Raw genomic sequence first — 15,529 nt, 5'->3', positions numbered from 1 at the left:
TAGTTCCTTTAGTTCCCTGTTTCCTAACTAAGAAAGAACACATACTCAAGCGAATGTATATTAGGATGGGTGAACATTGCCAAGGATAGCATGGATTTATGAGTCGAGAATAGTGGTCTCTGTCTTGGGTATGGACTAGGGCAAAAAAGAACCTGATGACAAAAGGGGCAGATATGGTTGAATAGCAGCCTAATTCAATCTTCACATTGTGGTCCCAATAATATTATTTGAAAATAATAAAAATTAATTAAGTACAGTCTCTTAACTAAACTCAGTTATTTAAAGGTAGTGACATTCCCTAAATATCTTTTTAGCTTTTCCATGCCTTGCATGGCCTGAAGTGCAGGAAACACTCACCACTTGCTGAGCATCTTTAATAGGTATTTGCTCATTTAGTTCTCTCAACAGACTTATTTGTAAGCATTCCCACTGTGCAGATGGGGAAATTTGAGAAATTAAGCAATTTGCTCACGGTCAAACATTTAAGTAGCTCATGTGGAATTGAACTCCGGTCTCTGGCTTAAAAAAAGTTATCCGACTGCACTTTGTCAAAAAATTACAACAAAGAAAAAATTAAAATGAATAAAGGAAGTATTAATTTCCTTCATTGTGGTGAAAAAGAGAACTTCCTTGTGCCCTGAAGATGATAATGTGCACAGTTTATCTTTTAGAATATTTCTATGAAACTATGAAGAACAGTTGCTTGTCAAGGGATAATGAACCCTTCACAAATCCAGAATTTTCTACCAGCTACTGAGTAAAATTATCAGTTGGTCACTGCTTAAGTTGTTAAATGTTTATTTACTTGAATCTATTTTCTGTCTAAATTCTTTTCATAAGTTGGCATTCTATTATTTGCCCAAATTGTTTCAGTAGGAGATCTTTGGTGTTTTTCTTAGTAATACCAACATTTTGCATAGAACCTGTGAATTCTGAGTAGGTGTCTCTGAATGCTTTGAAAACTGACTTGTGTGGCTAATTTAGCTACATGAACAAAGGATGAGAAAGTCTGTGAGTTATGATTGTATACGTGTGTTCTCTCAATTGTTTAAATAATCCTGTCATGACCATAATGACAGGAGCCTTGCTTAAAGTCCCTTATATCATCTATCAGGATATGAGATAAAATGTGCAGAAGGTAAAGAATGCAACTCAGGCCTGTTCCCTTCATTCAGAAAAGGAATTAAAGGAAAATGCTCTAGAAGTTTTCTTCATGGACATAGGGAATTGTCTTGACATATACTCATAGAGAAGTAGAAACCTCTAGAAATGTAGCTTCTAGAGATTTTTCCTCCCTTGTGAGTTTTGGTACAGGCAAGTTGTAGAAATATGTTATTACCAGTTGGAAGTTTGGCTTAAACCACAAATTTTAACTCTTCTTGGAGGACTCCTTTTACCTAGACAAGTTATATCTCTATGCCCTACTGCAGCAAAAACACATACTTTGGCTCGTATCATTCAGGTATGAGCATGGCCACCTGAGGAAAGAAGGAGAACCGTTCAAACGTGAAGCTAGCATGGTGTGGTGGCTCTGGCTTCATGCCCGGGTGGCTCTCAGTATTTCCTAGGCCCTTTTCCGTTAGCCGCATCTGTGAAGAGGCAGTATTCAATGCGTATGCTTGATCTTTTCACTTCTTTGAAATTCTCAGTCTCTCAATCTGTGACATGTTACACTGTCCTGGAGTTTGGCCAATCCATATCAGCATCCTTACAAATGTAGGGAAGGAGAATGGGACCAAGAGGAGCCCAGAGCTTCATTTAGACTCTGACACAGCTCACCAGGATTTTGTTACAAACGTGGTAGGTGAACAAGTTCATATTAAACAGCCCACTGTGTGGCATTTGTGCAAGTACCTTATAAAATTGATTATTATAAAAAATTCTAGCCTGTTACTAGCCTAATTATAATTCTTTAAATTTGAGTTATAGGGAATTCTCTGGTGGTTCAGTGGTTAGGACTCAGTGCTTTCACTACTGTGGGCCTGCGTTTGATCCCTGATCTGGGAACTAAGATCCTGCAAGCCACGTGTCATGGCCAATAAATAAATAAACAAACAAATAAATAAATAAATAAATTTGAGTTATATAATAGGGGCCTACCAGAGTAAATTAGCTAGCCAGGATTTGGATTAGTTTTGCGATCTAGCTATATTTTAGAGGGAAAAAAATTGGATATAATATTATAAATAAGATATTAAAATATGTAAATGAGAATATACAACGTTAGTATTCTTTTTCACATGAGAATGCCATTGTTGTCGATTACATACATCGTTTCATGTAAAGACCCACAGGAACCAACTCTCCCAGAACACTGCCTGAATTAGAACATCAGCTGCCTCACTTCCATTCCTCATGAAAGCTAGATCCAGGTTAAATGCAATGTTTCAGTCACTGCTCCTATTTTCAGATCTATATGTCTATCTTCCTGTCTTTATATACCATCTCCCATGAAACTGTGTTGAGAATAAAGTCAATGATCAAAAGCTGTTTTGAATAAAATTTTCTCAATTAGTCGAGAATTTTATCAACAGTGGAATTTTTTTCATTCATCCAAAAAATGCTCACATACTACCAAAACTATCTTTTAAATAAATTTTTTGAATGGTGAAGGATTAATTCTTTCATATTTGGGTTTTAATCAATTTAGGACTATTTATCCAATGAAAGAAATAAAAGTAAAAACTAAATCAGAGGGCTTCCCTGGTGGCGCAGTGGTTGAGAATCTGCCTGCCAGTGCAGGGGACATGGGTTCAAGCCCTGGTCTGGGAAGATCCCACATGCCGCAGAGCAGCTAGGCCCATGAGCCACAATTGCTGAGCCTGCGCATCTGGAGCCTGTGCTCCATAACAAGAGAGGCCGCAGTAGTGAGAGGCCCGAGCACCGCGATGAAGATGAAGAGTGGCCCCTGCCCCCCGCAACTAGAGAAAGCCCTCGCACAGAAATGAAGACCCAACACAACCATAAATAAATAAATAAATAAATAAAAACAAAACACTAAATCAGAAATTATAGACTAGTATGTATTATTCATGCTGCACAAGCCATATCTTCAAAAAATATTCAAGTTGTGAGAGTAATTCTGTTTGTCTTCATAGTTACTTGATCCACATTTCACCAAGCATTAAATTATAAATATATTTAGTTTTTTCCGTACTGTCCTACTCTTGCTTCAAATTAGCGTGAGTTGTACTGAACTTGTATTATGTATTTTATCTGTAGAATCCTGCAACTTTCCTTTTTATTTACTCACACTTCACTGTTGGCATAAGAGAAGATTTGACCCCATCAATTTTCCTTTTATGACTTGATTTTGATAACTATATGCTTTCAAGAGTAAACACTAAGATTTTTTTTTTACATCTTTATTGGAGTATAATTGGTTTACAGTGGTGTGTTAGTTTCTGCTTTATAACAAAGTGAATCAGTTATACATATGTTCCCATATCTCTTCCCTCTTGCGTCTCCCTCCCTCCCACCCTCCCTATCCCACCCCTCTAGGTGGTCACAAAGCACTGAGCTGATTTCCCTGTGCCGTGCGGCTGCTTCCCACTAGCTATCTGTTTTACGTTTGGTAGTGTATATATGTCCATGCCACTCTCTCGTTTTGTCACAGCTTACCCTTCCACCTCCCCATATCCTCAAGTCCATTCTCTAGTATGTCTGTGTCTTTATTCCTGTCTTACCCCTAGGTTCTTCATGACATTTTTTTTCCTTAAATTCCATACATATGTGTTAGCATACGGTATTTGTCTCTCTCTTTCTGACTTCACTCTGTATGACAGACTCTAGGTCCATCCACCTCATTACAGATAGCTCAATTTCGTTTCTTTTTATGGCTGAGTAATATTCCATTGTATATATGTGCCACATCTTCTTTATCCATTCATCTGATGATGGACACTTAGGTTGTTTCCATCTCCAGGCTATTGTAAATAGAGCTGCAATGAACATTTTGGTACATGACTCTTTTTGAATTATGGTTTTCTCAGGCTAGTAGTGGGATTGCTGGGTCATATGGTAGTTCTATTTGTAGTTTTTTAAGGAACCTCCATACTGTTCTCCATAGTGGCTGTACCAATTCATATTCCCACCAGCAGTGCAAGAGTGTTCCCTTTTCTTCACACCCTCTCCAGGATTTATTGTTTCTAGATTTCTTGATGATGGCCATTCTGACTGATGTGAGGTGATATCTCATTGTAGTTTTGATTTGCATTTCTCTAATGATTAATGATGTTGAGCATTCTTTCATGTGTTTGTTGGCAGTCTGTATATCTTCTTTGGAGAAATGTCTATTTAGGTCTTGTGCCCATTTTTGGATTGGGTTGTTTGTTGTTTTTTTATTGAGCTGCTTGTAAATTTTGGAGATTAATCCTTTGTCAGTTGCTTCATTTGCAAATATTTTCTCCCATTCTGAGGGTTGTCTTTTGGTCTTGTTTATGGTTTTCTTTGCTGTGCAAAAAGCTTTTAAGCTTTATTAGGTCCCATTTGGTTATTTTTGTTTTTATTTCCATTTCTCTAGGAGGTGGGTCAAAAAGGATCTTGCTGTGATTTATGTCATAGAGTGTTCTCCCTATGTTTTCCTCTAAGAGTTTTATAGTGTCTGGCATTACATTTAGGTCTTTAATCCATTTTGAGTTTATTTTTGTGTTTGGTGTTAGGGAGTGTTGTAATTTCATTCTTGTACATGTAGCTGTCCAGTTTTCCTGGCACCACTTATTTGAAGAGGCTGTCTTTTCTCCATTGTGTATTCTTGCCTCCTTTATCAAAAATAAGACGACCATATGTGTCTGGGTTTATCTGTGAACTTTCTATCCTGTTCCATTGATCTATATTTCTGTTTTTGTGCCAGTACCCTACTGTCTTGATTACTGTAGCTTTGTAGTATAGTCTGAAGTCAGGGAGCCTGATTCCTCCAGCTCCGTTTTTCGTTCTCAAGATTGCTTTGGCTATTCGTGGTCTTTTGTGTTTCCATACAAATTGTGAAATTTTTTGTTCTAGTTCTGTGAAAACTGCCAGTGGTAGTTTGATAGGGATTGCATTGAATCTGTAGATTGCTTTGGGTAGTAGAGTCATTTTCACAGTGTTGATTCTTCCAATCCAAGAACATGATATATCTCTCCATCTATTTGTATCATCTTTAATTTCTTTCATCAAGAGTAAACACTAAGATTTTAATGTTTCTCCTTCTGTTGCCTAAAAGCTGTCATTCAGATGGGAGAAAAACACTGTGTTTTAAACAAATAAGAATGCTTAATGTGTAAATGATCGGTGTAGTGTGATGTGATGTGACAGCTATACCTTAATCAGAAATTTGATCCTACTCTGTATTGTTATTCTAAATGGGAAAAAATATCCTTCATTCTGAGGGTAACCGTATGCAAAATGTTCACAGGAATATTGCAGGATCTTTGGGATTTGGTTGAAACCTTGACTCTCAATTTAACATACCTTCATGGATCAGTTATGATGGCAAGTGAATTGTCAAGTTCTAATGTGACAACCTCACCCTTAGCGTTAAAAAGAAATGATTCAGATGGTTTATCCTTTCGGAAATTGCAAGGCCAAAACCATGGGTGATTTTGTACTTGTTGGGGAGACGTCTGTTGTGTTCTAATGCTTCTCTCCATCAAAACTAAACAATGCTGTCAAGTCATCACAAGCATTTATTTATTAGTAGCTTCCTAAAAATGGACAGCTGCTAATTTTCTAATAATTGGAAATCAGAATATAAGAGGCCTTTTTCAAGGGTGAGATCCAGTGCCTTCAAGAACATCCCTGCAGGAAATCACACACATGTGCATGACTGTGGGCCCTCTTTGTCTCCTCATTTCTCTTGCTTGGTTTTGTGAAGGATTTGCAAGTAGCCTTCATATTCTTAACTTATTTGGTTTGGGTGTATCCCATTATGATCGTTGAGGCTGATTTTTCTTCTGATAAGTGCATTGGCTTTGACATCTGCCAGTATTCTTCGAAGATCCAATCACCAGTCCACTTTTTGTCCTATTACTCAAAAGTTGATGGTGACCACTTTAACAAGAAGTTAACATGCTTCTCATATATTGTAGAGAGTACGTGTCAATGGAAGTTTGAAGCCAACAGAATAGAGGAGGGAGAATGGATTCATATATTAAAATGTATTCATAGTAGAAGCAGCATTTATTGTGTCAGTGTTCTGAGTGCTTTTCCTCTTTTACTTCAGTTACACCTGAAAACAAGCACTAGTTAGGTAAGGAAAGTATCTCTATGGAGTGCTTACTGTTACTATCCCCATTTAACAGATGAGAAAACAGAGGCAGAGAAAAGTTATATAATTTGCTGGAGCTCATGAAGCTGATGAGTACATATCTGAACTGGGATTCAAACCCAGACTAACTGAGTTTAAGCTCTTAACTGCTATGCTACACTCCTTTCTGGGGACAGGTGGTTGTAGGTAGAAGGTAAGAATCGTGGGGGAATCATGTTGAATTAAAATAAAGACTCTAAATGATACTGAGAATCGCTTCCTCTAGTACCAGTTATAGGTAGAGAACTATGCTAAATATTTTGCAAGCATTATCCAATTTAACCTTAAAAATCATGCTGGAAAGTAGATACCATTACATCCATTTTATAGATAAGCAAACTGAGCTGGGCTGGAATCTCAGTGTTGTGTTTTAGACACTATGATGTTAGATATATTTCATCTGTTGGGCTCCAGATGATTCCAAACTCCTGTTTGTTCTGTTATGCTGTGCTAAGGAAAAAAACCAACCTAATTCCATTTGCTAGCTTTAAGAGTGGTAGTCAACTCTAGCATGATCAGTAAAAATTTATCTGATTGCACAATATTTACCTAACTCTGCCGAGGGAACCAGATTTCCTCTAGTGCTGTAACAAAGAATAGCTCCTACCTGTCCTCAGAAATTCCCAGGGAAAGGTGGGGGCTATATTCTCATAAATACAGAGGCATATTTTTTTCTTTAGTCCTATTACTGACAGCTTCCAAATTTAATAACTCAGTGCTCACTTAACAATAAAAGGAATAAAAACTGAACTTGCCACAAGGGAAAAATGCTACGATGTACCAGACCCAGGAATAAGTGATATTCCTGGGAAGGCCACTGCCTGAGGCTGCTTGATAAACTCCAGGCCTTTCCGTACCCACTGTTTGATGTTTAAACTTTGGGTGCTGAGACTGGTTATAATAAACTGTCCAACAGTTTCTCTCTTAGACGTCTGAAGAAGGTGACAAAATAAAATCAATGTAAGGCTGTCAAAAAAAAGGCTCATCACTGAATTATATTTTGCTCAAGTAACACATCTGAAACCAAATGTGTCCTTTGTTCAACTCTTCTGAGAATTCAGTCAATGGAAACACCAAGGGGCTTTTTAATGACCATTTCCCACCCAGGTCCCTTTTAAAACAAATGCAGGCAAATTCCTGAGTTGACCTTGTTGTAATAAGTCTCCTTGAAGCAAGGTCGTCATAATTCTCACCCACATTTTTCTGCTGTCTTGTCAGATAAATCCGTGAAATTCACAGATTAACCCAAGTCCCTCACTTAGACATTCTAAACGTGCCAAATGTTCAAGTGTAACAAAAAATTACACATCTGGTAATTCTGCATGTTATTTATAGCCTTTCTGATAGAGGCATAATTGATTCAGAAATGTAATTTACAGCTTGGCATCTCCATTTCAAAGCCTCAATTCTATGACATCCACCAAGAGTAATCTCACTTCCATGGGGAAGCAGAGATAATAATTGTAAAGAATTTTTGTATGATAGACTCATGCTTCTGCATAAAGTTTTTCTTACTCCTTGTTTTTCATTTGCAAAATGGGCAATATTCATGTCAGCCACACACTTTTATTCCATGGTATGATTTATGGAGACATAAATGGAGCATAAAGTTGATCAACAAACCCTGGGGTGATGGCAAATGGCTAAAGCAAGTTTCTCTTGCCCTCTATTTTTAATTGCAGTCCTCATACGAAAACACTCTTTAAATTAACTAGGTAATTGTTCTTTTCAAAGAGAACATTTATTATTTAGTTCCGTTTTGAAAACTACTACAGAATGCTGGAGCATTTCCTTTATCTCAGAATAGTCATAAAATTGCTTTTTCTTCTTCTGCCTCTGATATCTTATGCCTACCTTCATGCCCCCAAATTATGATTACCCTAATTCTGACCATGCATATCTAATGTATATAAGTCTACTTTAGCTCCTAATTAGCAACTCAGATTTTTCTCTGCTTCCAGAACTTGATCTGTTAGTCCCATCCCTTTGGCATTGCTGGCCCACCCAGATCTATGGGCTAGATTGTTATTGGTGCAATTCATGATACTAGGAGCTATTCTAGGAAATTTCAGCTGGTCCCTGGCCATTGAGCCCTGCTTTCTGGACTTGCTCTTGGCTCCCTGGTGTTCATTCCTGCCTTTGATACTAGTGTCTGACCCCAATATTGCCACCCATCTAACTTGCAGCATTAGCGCTGTCCTGAGAGTCCAGCTGTGATGTTCCACATCTGCAAATGTGACTGCTTTGGTTATAGATCCTGGCCAAGACGAAGTCAGTATTCACTGTGGCTCTTTTGCTTTTCTATTGTGTTTTTACTTGACTCATCACAGGAAATCAGAAATATACTTCCAGGCATAATAAGCAAACACATATTACCCATAAGCCAAATATAAAAGCTATTATCATATTTGTATAATTTCCTTTCTTTCTTTCTCTTTCTTTCTTTCTCTTTCTTTCTTTCTTTCTTTCTTTCTTTCTTTCTTTCTTTCTTTCTTTCTTTCTTTCTTTCTCTCTTTCTCTCTCTCTCTTTCTCTCTCTTCCTTCCTTCCTTCCTTCCTTTCCTTCCTTTCTTCCTTCTTTCTTTCTATCATCTATTTCTCTACCTACCTACCTATCTTTATCTGCCTATCATATTGATACCTTATTGTTAATGCAAATTTTATCTGTGATTTTCACTCAATATTCCATCAATTCTATGCTCCCATCTATGAAAAAATTTCAAAAACAGTTTTTACTTTGAGAAGGAAAAATGCTATTTTCTACCTTACAGATGCACCAAAATTTGTTTACTCATTTGCATAGTTAGGCTTAGTTATCAATTTTCTGGTTTTGTAATCAAACCTTGACACATATCTTGGTGTTCATTAAAAATTCTTTATTGAGGACTTAACTATGTGCAAGGCCATAACACAATTGCTGAATTTAAGAATCTTAAGAGGTCTAGAGAGGAATTCAAAAAAAAGGCAATTACATTATTCTGTGAAAAGTGCTGAGGACATATGATAATATCCAATTATAATATCCAATTATACTGGATATAATTGGAAGTCAGAAAACTTTAAGGAAGTTAACTAGACTCAAACCTGAAGGGTGAATAAGAGTTAACGAAATAAATGAAAATATTGGGGAAGGGTCACTTTTCTAAATGTAGTGAACAGCACGTACAAAGACCTATGGGTAAGAAAAAGCATGACAAGTTGGAAAAACTACAAGTAATTTAGTACATCTGGAAGATTGGTTTCTTGCGAAGATAGGTTGGGGCTAGATCATGAAAGGACTTTTCCAGAAATGTAAGGAGTTTGTTCCTTATCCTGAAGGCGGTGAAAGTATTTAAAATGTTTTAATCAAGGGAGCAACATAATTAGAAATGCATTGTGAAAGATGACTGGTGGCTTTGTGGAGATTGCATTGGTAGAACAAAGTAGACAAGGAGGCTAGTTGAGAAACTATTCCCATGATGCAAAGTATAGATGATGATAGTTGGACTTAAGGTAGTAGGAGAGTGGGAATTAGGATGGAGAAAAAGATTTTTGAAAAATTAGTATGGAAGAGACATGATGATTTCATTAAGCATCTAAGGGAGAAGCAGCAGTCACAGATGGCGTTCATTGGAGTAATTGTGGTGCCATGTGCTTGGAGAGGCAACACAGAAGAAGCCAGCCTGTGGAGGAGTGTTGGGTTAAAAGTTGTGAGGTATTCCTGAAGAATAGGCAGTTTATTATGTGAAGTTTAAAAGAAATTTGAATGGAGGTAGAATAGAGATTTGAGAGTGAGAGGTATGTCAACGCTGATCATTTTATTAGAAGAGAATTCTAGAAGTGAAATTATTCATCAAAGTTTATTGATGCATTTGACACAGTGATATCTAGAAAGGTCACAGATGTTGGCCTATTGGAACAATAATTTGGATTTTGGACCAGCCTGTTACTGTAGTTTTAGAGACCTTTTGTACTCTGGGTTTATTGCGTGAGGCCAGAATATCTCTTTTCCTCCATTCCACTGTTGCAGCACCAGAATGGTGGTGGTTCTCTCTCTACAGGAGAACCACTTTACATCCTGACTCATTTCTCTGGTTCCCATGGGACAGGGGGATATTAAATGCATGACATCTTTGAAGTGTTGTTTTAGCGTTCTGAGCCACAGCTGGAATATTTCTACTAACAGTAAAGAGCACAATGGAAGAGAGACCTTTTTCAATATTTGGCTTCCTTTCAAATTGCAGACTCAGCTGTGATCCCTAAATATTTCAATTAATGTCTCTCAAAGGGAGGTTTTACTAAAGCAAATGAGATGCACCTTGATACATATGCATTTATGTACCGAGGCTTATACGCAGGGGGCTCTGACATTCCCTAAAGATCATACCTCTTATCTTGGAATAGGTAATGCTTACCACTCTGATGATAGGTCTGCATTCCTTCTACTATATCACTCCATTCCAGAAGAAAAGGAAAGGAATAAATCCATTAATCAGATGGTGAGCCATTGAGTGCCGGGAGAATTGGCGTTGCATTAAGATCCATTTGGAATTTTTGAAATGTATTCATATTGTTAGGTAGTTTATTAATTTCCTGAGAGGACAGGGTAACTGGGAAAAATATTATATATGAGTCCACTCTAAATCCATCATAAGAAGATTCAGTGCTTTCTACCTAGAAGAGTACACTTTGTTTTGCTTTAAGTTATAGCTAGTCTTGCATATTGGATATTTATTAGGCACCCAGGAGTTAGGTTAAACACTGCACATGTATGATCCCTTTTAAGTCTAGTACATACTATCGAGATCATACATGTTTTAGAAGAGGAAACTGACTTACAAGATGAAATATCTTGTTTAAGACCATACTGGGAGTGAGTAGTAGAACCCACATTCAAACTCAGGGAATCTAATTCTAGAACATGAATTGGAGATTATCCAAGATTCAGACTGAAATAGTTCAAGAGTGTCTAGGACAGAAATCATCCTTTGTTCTTATTCTGGGACTCAAAATAATAATCTCACAAAGGAAGGCATGTTTTAAAGAATAGTAACGGTGTCAGTACATATGGAAGACAAGAATTTCTAAATGTTTTGTAAAACACAATTCAGAAGATACAAGCCTTCTTGTATGATTTCTGGCAAGGAATAAGCAGACTGACCTTCTGGTTCTACCTCCTCTTACCCTTAATTAGCAAATATTTGTCTTCTGTGAGCAGAACTGAACAGTCATTGGGGTTTAAACAAGTCATAATCCACATGAAAAGAAAACATTAATTTCTTTTTGGGAAGCAATGGGATTTCATTATTTGGTTTGGTTCTTAATGTCTCGACCTAGTCAGTGGATATCCACTGAATTCACAGTGGATCTGAGCTAAAGCAAAAGGCCAGACTCCCTTTCTTTGATTAGTAAAGAGGTACCTCAGGGAGAGTCAATATGAACTCTGTGGGTGTGACAGGACTGCTGAGAACAGCCACGGACAATTTTCTATGCCATTGAACTCAGCTTTCCATTTGCTTTCTATCCTTGATTGACCTTTGAAAAGTTAGTCATTTTCACATTCATATACATATATATTTAAACATTCCCATTCAGCACTTTTAATAGGTGTTCTGTAGTGGTTGGTTCCATCTCCCATAGAATGAGCCAGCATTAATCTCTTGATGTTTAATAATAATGATTAATTTTCCAGTAATATTTCAATATTCATCAGTAATGAATTTTTATAAGGGCTGATCTTTGATTCTCTCTTCTCGCACCTAGGATAAACTCGAGTTGACCTGGTAGTCTGTATACAGAGGGTGATATTTGACATTTAAGGATGTTGAAGGTCAAACAAAGGAGGTTACCAACTGTGTTGATATATGGATGTACTACCAATAGGTGACATAGCACACTAAGATCATTCACTATCCTAAGGGCTAAAAACCAGAGGGGCTAGAAAACTAGCTGACAAAGGCAGTCCCCACATTACAATCAAGTGCTCATTTGTCAGTATTTATTGGGGAGTCATGTCTTGCTTTTATTTTCAGTTTATCAGTGGCTCTAGGTTTAGTGCACAATTACAGTTAAGCCAAGTTTGGGCTTCTGTAAATGCCAGTGCTATTTGTGATCTTTTTCCAGCCTGGCATGTCAAAGGCCAAGGAGCCCACCAGAGAATGAAGTTGGTTAGACTGGCATGCCTGTTTTCTTATAACTGGATTCTTCACTTGGAATCCTAATATTTTAAGCAGCCCTCAGGAATATCATATGATGTTCACAGACATAGTCACGTAGGAGTTTAAAAGCTGTGTGTGTGATTGCAGGGGAGGGTGTTATGTAATAATAAGAAAAGAAAAATAGTAAAAAGATCCTTTGAAATCAGAAGAACTCAGAATGGAAATTACATCACTACCATTTGCTAGCTGGGCAATTTAGGCAAGTCATTTATCTCTATGTTAAATAATTCTGCTTGCCTACCCGATATCCAGTCCCATTTATTTATTCTTTCATTACTTAGTTCCTTCATTTCTTCATGTATTAAACATATAGCACTTAACTATGTGTCAGATTTTATTCTAAGCACTTTACAAATATTAACTCTTGACTAACTTTGATTTTAGTCAGGACTACACTGGAGTTTAGAATATTCTAAAGACTCAATTCACTGGCTTCTCTTACAGGTATAGGTGGTTATGTAATGGAGTTCTGAGCAAGAAGATCAAGCTTTGGGTATGGCTTTCAGAAACTCTGTTGTCCTTTTGATAAAAAGGGACAGGTTTGGCTGGCGTGGTTCTTTTCTCTTCACCTTTTGCTCTTCCATATTCCTTCATCTTCCTACCTGGAATGTATTTATAATGCCCAGAGGTCCAGCAGCCATGTTGAAAGAATAAGGATAAAAGCCACATGCTGGGGATGGTGTACAGGCAGGCAGAAGGAGCCTGAGTCCCTGATGGCAGTGTCGACTCTGTGTACTAGCCTCTGCTGTCCACCCCAGACTTCCTATTTCATGAGAAACAAGGCTTTCCTTGCCCAAGTCACTGTTAGTCAGGTTTTCTGTAGCTTGTAGGTACAATTTAACAATTGTAGAATTTAACAGTTCTACAATTAACAAAGGTAGAATTTAACAATTCTAAGTGTTAAACTCTCTTTGGGCTTCAGTTTATTCATCTGTAAAATGAGAACTGTATTCTCTGAATGAGGGGATTGTTAGGATTCAACAAGATAGAGCATCTGCAACACGAAGTACATAATATTGTTCAATAAACTCTAGTTCTGCTTGCCATATGGGCATATAATTTTCTCTATTTCAGCACACATGGGGGTAGGGATAAGGGTAGGATGTTAGATAATCTTGATTGCCACTAACATTTTATACTCATTTGGTTAGCTTTTAAACTATAATTATCTATTCTTTTCTGTTTTTGTTTTTTTTTTTTGTCTTCATTTCCCCTACAGACATTGCTATGAGACACAGCAACTGCCCACTCGATGTGAAGTCATGCCAAATTTGCTTCTTAAAACTTCTTATATTCCCTTCAAGGGAAGAGGAATGGTAGTGTTCAGGTGAGACCAGAGAATGGGCCCTGCTGTGTTTTTGAAAATATATGCTTGGATGTTGGAATGATCTGTTTTTGAGTCCCATCTCTTCAGTGTATAAACTGTGTGACCATATTGGCAAGTTGCTTACCCTTTCTGAGCCTCAGTTCCCCACCTGAAGACAAAAAGGATAAAGCCCACCTCTCAGGCTCCTTGTAAATGTTAAATAAGTTAATGCCCTTGGATGCCCAGTGTCTGGCCTTCAGAGGGGTTCTATAAGCATTCCTTTCTTTTAGCCTACTTTTCAGTTTTTTTCTCTCAGCCAATAGTTAGGCTCTTTTTGCTCCTGTCAATGTTTGTGGCACAATTCCAAGAATTTTCTTAGAGCACACTGTCTCAAGTGGCCAGAGAAAAGAAGGATGTCTCTGTGTTGGACATCTTCAGATGGAGCTCCATTATGATAAAGCTTAAATATTACTATAACGTCTCTCCAAAGGGATTCACGCTAAGTGATGTTTTGTACTGTGGGACGATGGATTTCATTTGTGGAACAGAAGATAAAAAGCTTTGAGCATCGAAATTTCTCTTAGATGCAGAATCCTAAAAAACACTGCATTCTGGAGAGATTGAAGTTTAGGAAACAAAATGGAAATGCAGGCAGAAAAAAATGACAAGTCTGAACTTCTCTCCTATGTCGTCCCTCATTGGCTTAGGTGGAGAGTTGCTCTGTCCGAAATAACCATGGGCATCGCAACACTTGCAAGTGAGTAACCCAAACAGATATTGGAGAATAACACGTATCTTTAAGCTGTTTTCCTCATCTGTAGTGATGCATGGGGCATGGAGTGAAAAGTGACAGAAAAAAGTGGTTGAAATCACATCAAATGATGAAATTTCTAGAGGCTCAGAAGATAACAGATTTCTGGTCACTTATTGAAATTCTGAGAGACAGCCAGATATCATCAGTGTTACTGAAATGGAGCAGGACTCTATGGTCCTTGTCCCCTCGCCCCCATCTCCTCAGCCTGCCTTTTGTCTGTGGAAAAAATTTAGCCAAAGAATAAGTTTAATCAGAGAAGTGAGAAAATGCAGAAACAGAGGAAAACAGTCAAAGGAGACCAAATAATAATAGTTTAGTCATTAAACATAGTCAAGGACCTTTAGTTCCTCCTTAAGGGCTATAGATAATATTCTGAGCTGTATCCTGTGAGCTGTCTTATAGATACTGAAACCCCCACCAGGTGGGAGAAGTTGACTACATGATGACCAGGCTGTAGCCATGACATAAGCTGCCACAGTTTCAAGAATTGGCCTCAAAGAAATGGATACAAACCAATGCTGGAACTGAAGATTAACTGTACCTAAAACAGTCAAGATGATGCTGGTCAGACCACCAATGACCAATTTCAAGATGACTGACAGAGCTGATTGTATTGTTTCTGCTAGCCCCCTCCCTCTGTCTATAAAAGCTCTTGCCCCCTGATTGTTGGGGCGGGGCGGGGGGTGGTGGTGGCGGTAGTTGGTCTTTGGACAGGTGACCGCCTTCCCCCCTTCCCCCGCTCCCCGGTTGCCGGCCTCCGAAATAAAGCAGCTTTTCCTTTCCTACCAACACTTATCTCTCGAAAATTGGCTTTTGAGTGGCGAGCAGCCAGACCTGGGTTCAGTAACATTACCTTAAGAGGCAGTGACCTCATGCGGTTACAAAAATACCCAGGGACAGAGAGAAATATTTAGAACTGTCTCCAGA

General features: G+C 37.9%; 1 protein-coding gene across 8 annotated transcripts in view; it reads left to right on the top strand.

Annotated features, from left to right (window-relative positions):
- LOC307178258 (uncharacterized protein) overlaps nucleotides 1-15,529 on the top strand; it is a 1,492,981-nt gene that overhangs the window by 286,287 nt on the left and 1,191,165 nt on the right. The window lies entirely within an intron of this gene.

Source organism: Stenella coeruleoalba, assembly GCF_951394435.1.
Source record: "Stenella coeruleoalba genome assembly, chromosome: 20".
Classification (NCBI taxonomy): Eukaryota; Metazoa; Chordata; class Mammalia; order Artiodactyla; family Delphinidae; genus Stenella; species Stenella coeruleoalba.
The sequence above is the reverse complement of the archived record's forward strand: the minus strand, read 5'-3'. Positions and strand labels throughout refer to the sequence as shown.